Source organism: Sminthopsis crassicaudata, chromosome 4 (assembly GCF_048593235.1).
Source record: "Sminthopsis crassicaudata isolate SCR6 chromosome 4, ASM4859323v1, whole genome shotgun sequence".
NCBI classification, from domain to species: Eukaryota; Metazoa; Chordata; class Mammalia; order Dasyuromorphia; family Dasyuridae; genus Sminthopsis; species Sminthopsis crassicaudata.
Window position 1 is genome coordinate 216920180 of NC_133620.1, and position 6000 is coordinate 216926179.

At 31.6% G+C, this 6000-nt stretch overlaps 1 long non-coding RNA gene across 1 annotated transcript in view; it reads left to right on the forward strand.

Moving 5' to 3' along the window:
• Positions 1-4017, forward strand: part of LOC141541227 (uncharacterized) — a 36706-nt gene extending 32689 nt beyond the window's left edge. Inside the window, exons 5-6 of the long non-coding RNA XR_012481699.1 lie at positions 2115-2158; positions 3515-4017. This is a non-coding gene — a long non-coding RNA (uncharacterized LOC141541227). The remainder of the gene's footprint in view (positions 1-2114; positions 2159-3514) is intronic.
• Positions 4018-6000: the final 1983 nt, after the last annotated feature.

Here is a 6000-nt window from a genome sequence, read left to right on the forward strand (position 1 = left end):
GCTGTTTCCATTATGACAAATTTCTTTTTATGAACCTTCTCTACTTAAGTATTACTTTAAAAGACCTTTGGTCATGTTTCATGGAACCTAAAATACATAATGCCGTCTCAGAGAGCACATTTAAATGGCATCTTAACCTCTGGGGCCTCTAAAGGGGGAAACATGTTATTAAATGTTATAAAATATGAGGTGCCATTTCAGATCTTGGGACTTTCAGAAGACTTGAAGTTCAACAACATTTTTCCAAACTGCAATTTTCCAGTATCTGTAAAAGCTTTTCTAATTGAATGTGGCTTAGCCAAGTGACCTCCTATGATGCTATGAACTTTTCCCTAAACAAATTACTTTGCTTTTGAGCTGATGTTAAAGAAATATCTTGCACCATAATTATTATTTTTCAGTTCTAAATTAGGCTTCCTAAAATATTAGCTCTTTTCTTATTTAAAATTTTAATAAAGCCATACTTTGGTTAAACCATTGCCTAAATATTAATGAGAGTAGAAGAATACTGTGAGTGAATTTCTATCTGAAAAATACCATCTAATAAACAACATTATTGAGAATATATGAACATAATCTCTAAATAAATATATTGAAACTTCTATATTCATTGAGGGTACTGTTGTTCTATAATTTAATTGTGCTAATATATAGGTAGGTAAATTATTCACTCAGCATGGCACATTAAAGATTAGGTTAGCCTAGGAATAAAGCAGATCTGAATTCAAGTCTTATCTATGAGAGATAAGATGCTAGATGAATTATCCATGGACTAATCACCTAATCCCTTAATTATTATTATTATTTTTTTAACATAGCTTTTTATTGACAGAACATATGCATGGGTACTTTTTACAACATTGTCCCTTTCACTCACTTCTATTTCAACTTTTCCCTTCCCTCCTTCCACCCCCTCTCCTAGATGGCAAGTAATCTCATCATACATGTTAAACATGTTAATCCCTTAATTCTTTAGGAAATTTTCATGACATGTCTTTGTGAATGATTTGCCAATCTGTCTCTTAGAGGAAGTTTCCTTCAGTGATTAAATAACAGATCTAAAGTGGAGGAAATGTTTTGCAAAAAGGCAAGGGAAGGCAACAAACATTTACTAAAGCAGGTAATGGACCTATGGACCAGGTGCAATAATAAGCATTTGCTTAAAATTCTTAAAGACTTATGCTCTTGGCAGATATATTATGATAATAATAATAATATAGACAGGAGGTCCTTAAACTGATATTTCAAAGAGTTCATGAACTTGTATCCAGAAAAAAAATCTTCATTTTAATATTATTGGTTTTCTTTGAAATTTTATATATTTTGTTTTATATATTTAAATATTATTTTGAGAAGTGAAAAGGGGGGCCATAGACTTCACATGTCTGTCAAAGGACTCCATGACACAGAAAAGCATTAACAATTTCTGGTACAAAAAATTTATTTTCTTAAAGTCTTTGTTCTTATAATCAAAGATCAGGTAAAAATACCAATTCTTCCTCCTTATATTTCACTTTACAATGAAAAGAAAATGGAATAGCCTTATAAAATTACCATCCAAAAGCTAATCACATATGTTGCAAGTGATATTTTATGTATTTTGTGATATCAGCTTTTTTCCCTCAAAATACTCTTTCTTACAAGTATCCCAATTACATTGGTTTTCAAAAACTATGTAGCTACAGAATAAATGGAACAAGTCAGGAAAAAGAATACAGAGTATTGGTTCCAATATGAAAACAAGGAAGAAAGAATTGTAACAGCTGTAACACAAAGATGACAGTGAGAATTGAAAGCAGACTCATATAAATATATTTGTACAGTAATAGGCATATTTGATGCCATTTTTCATACTGTACACTCAGAGGTATACTTTTATTTTAAATTGTCAACTCAATAAATAAATTGAACATAAGAAATAATTTACATTACCCAAGCTAAAATTAGCAATGGAATAGTAGTGTAATATTGCTTAGCATGGCCTGCAGTTAATAGAAAATATGGTAATGCAAGCATCTTGGGTGTCATTCCTAGTCTAAATTCTGTTTAGTAAATAATAATAACTATCTTCTCTTTTCTCATCACAAAATTCTTTTTATTTGCTTAATTTTTAGATTGAGTTTCAAGTCAAGAATTCTGCTTCTACAATTGATACAAGGTATTTTTAAGGGTGTCTAAAAAGCAGAATTTGAATTCCTCTGCATGATAAAGGTGCAACTTATATTGGTTTTCTGTTTGTTTGTCCAATATTGTACCCTTAAATATCATTTAACCCTTTCCCCTCTTTGAACCCTGGAGCTTGGTTAATCAAATATAACCCCTTGAGGTTTCTCCATGAGGTCAACTGGTAGAAAAACGGATGATAGATAGTGCATCCTTGTAATTGTGATTCTATTGTCAAGATTTGGGGAAAGCTCTTTAGACTATTTCAGATATCTTGACTCTATTTCCAATATAGAGTTACATTTTTTGTTTCCTCAAAACAGCATTATGACAATGCTTCTTTATTTGTTTGTTTGCTTTTTGGATTAGAGAGAAATAAAGGGGGGGTAAGCACAGTGCTTTTAAAGAGAAATCTGTAAAAGTTATAAAATCCACCAGTAGGACAGCAATTTACCTGTCAAGAGTTCTTAGTCTAGTGCTTATTTTTTTTAAGTTTTTTAGATAGTTTATATCCATTGACGTAATGGACCATTTTATGTCCTGCTGAAATAATATCTAGAGTATTGTGTTTAGTCCTGAGCACCATATTTTAGGAGGGATATTGACAAAATGGAAAATGTGTAGAGGAAAGCAACCAAGATAGAGTTATGTCTTGATATCATGCTATATGAGCTCTATAAACTCAAGATACTTAATTTTTATATTTAAGCTGAGGAGAGAAGACAGGGGGAGGATATGTGGTATAATTGAAGAGCTGACATGCCTGTAAGCTTTAGGTACTAATAAATACATAAAAGCAATAAAAGACTTATCAATCATTGGGGTGGACACTAGAACAGCACTGAGTCTGGGATCAGAAAGACTGGAGTTCAAATCTTGTCTCAGACACTGGACTGTGAGACCCTGATTAAGTTTGTCATTTTAGTCAGTCTAACCTACTGCAGAATTGGACACAACTTAATGATTTAAAAAAAAATTAGTCAAATCACAAGCTGAGGGAGCTTTTTAGAAGAGATATAATGATTTTCATCTCCATCTCAAATGCCCTTCCTCTTTCCGAACAATATGAACCAATATGAACTTTTGATCTGACTGGTGGTGACACTTGAAGGAGACACCAAGGGATATTTGGTCACTTAAGTACTCATGTTCTCTGTGACCATTCCATGAAAATATAGAATTCTGGATTCAGTGTTCAAGAATTTGAGAAGGAAATCACTACCACTATGTAGTAAGTCTAGTAAGAGCTGATGGTATTTAAGTAGGTTCCTTTTCCCACTTGTCATTTAAAATTAAAAAAAAAAAAGTTTGATTTGGAAAAACCTTTTTTTTTTTCTCTCTTTAAAAACAGACGGAGAAAATGGCATCTTGCAAGAAGAAAAGTCAAAGTCTAACACTAATCTTACAAATCCATCAAAATTTTTAATTTTCTTTTAAGTTAAATGTAAATTGTCAATTATATTATTTCAGGTCATTCTGTAAAGGAAAGCAAAATTAGAGGGCTGAATGGCAATGGTGGCACATGAGTTAAAAGAGTTATGGCATTTCAAGATTTTTAAGATTTTAAACACTGAGCTTGGGAAAATGTTTGAATAACAATTTGTTGGCAGTTTATTAGAGGAGATTCTTGTTCATATATAGGTGAGCATAAATAGCCTCTGAAAGTGTACTCTAAATCTGAGATGCAAAGATTATGTGAAATATTATGTCTTTTTAAAATTAATTTCAGTAATTCAGTGGAAATACCTAAGATCTAAAAAAGTCATTCTTGGAACTGAAATCTGTAACATTTAAAACAGTAGTAAGTCTTTGAATGTTCATTGTACACTATCTGAATAAATATATGATAAGTGGGATTTTACAGTTATGGAAAGTAATCAATTTCTAACCATTATATAGTACTTTAAAGTTTGCCAAAGCTTTGAATATATTTTCTCATTTGATTTCTACAACAATCTGTAAGTTAAGTGTTTTTTATTATTTTCATGTTATATATGAGGAAAATGAGACTAAGAGGTTGAATGGTTTGCCCAGAATCACTTAACTAATAAGTGTCTGAAATAGTTTTGAAAGTCATTTGCACAAGTTTTCTCAATTTCTGATCAGTCTTATTTCTGTTACGAGAGCTCAACTTCTAGGGCCAGGAGTTCTCAAACTATGGCCTGTGGGCCAGATGCGGCCCACTGAGGATGTTTATGCGGCCTTCCAGATTATGGCAAATGGGCTGAGGGACAGAGACAGAGTGTGCGTTTTTGTTTTTACTATAATCCAGCCCTCCAACAGTCTGAGGGAGAGTGAACTGGCCCCTATTTAAAAAGTTTGAGGACCACTGTTAGGCACTCACTTCTGTGCTAAATGGAGATACAAAGGCTACAGTTAGGATATCTTGATACTGCTTTTAGTAATTTTCTTTCTCTTCTGTAGCACTGAATTAGAACTGACTTATGCTATGTTCATATCCAAATGATAATTTTGCCATTAACCTTTCATTCTTTATTGCTTAATTTGTAGTGTTGAACACTATTATATTCTTAGGTATTAAATTTCATATCACATTCTATAATATCCTGTCTCATCTCATGGTAGGATTATTAGATTTAAATTTTTAACTTAAATTCCTTATTCTATTTATACTTACTTTTGAATTATTGGTGCATTTAATTTTTTCTTGTTTCTATTGCAAGTTCTTCGAATTCACTAAATATTTTTTATTTATTTATTTATTTTTTTTTTAGGCTAGGCTTAAGTGACTTGGTCACACAGCTAGGACGTGTTAAGTGTCTGAGACCAGATTTGAACTCGGGTCCTCCTGAATTCAAGGCTGGTGCTCTATCCACTGTGCCACATAGCTGCCCCTCACTAAATATTTTCTATAATCCCCTCTCCCCCAAGGAATGTATTTTCCTTTTGCTGTAATGAATATTATCTAACATTAAAAAAATCTCGTGTAATACATGCTTTATGTGGTTGCTTTGATTTCCCCTTACTTAATTCATTTTTTCTCTTTAATATTTTGACATTTTAAAGCAAATTATTGTTGTTCATATTGTACACTCTAAGTATATGAGTATTATGAGCTTCTTGAAAACACGGACTGCTTCAGTTTTATTTGAGTATCTTCAGTGCCTAGGTCACAATGTCTTTAGCACAGTTGTCATTCATAAATGAATAAATTGAAATGATTCTAATTGAATGTTAACAATTTATATATGAGGTAAGTGAATTACTATTTTATATAGAGTGACATTTGAATTCATATTTTGTACTGCTCACAGTTTTTGGTTCTGACTAAATTCAGGTGCTCAAAATACTTAAAATATTTAAATTTAACAAAAATGTAAGGTGATTACTGTAAGAAAAGCATATATATATATAATGTACACATCATATAGACATGCATACATACAAACATCATATATACACATGACTCCATGTATACACATCACTTATATATATCCACATCATATATGCCTATATATGCATATACAATACATATATATATATATATATACATATGCACATGTATGTATGTGTGTCTATATGTATGGCTACATATATATGTATATGTTGTAGCTCAATTTGACTTTTTTTTTTTTTTTGATGAGGCAATTGGGGTTGGGACTTGCTTAGATTTTAATGCAGGTATTCTTGACTTCATTGCTGGTTCTCTATCCACTGTGATATCTATCTGTCCATTATCTAGCTCATTAAAAGCATGCTAACATACTAACACTGAATGATTAAGTGAAAAAATAAGTGAAAAACTCACATTGATAGCTTTTTGTAACAGGAGTTGACTGATATACAAATATAGTTTTCGTGTAAGAGGAGTGTGGT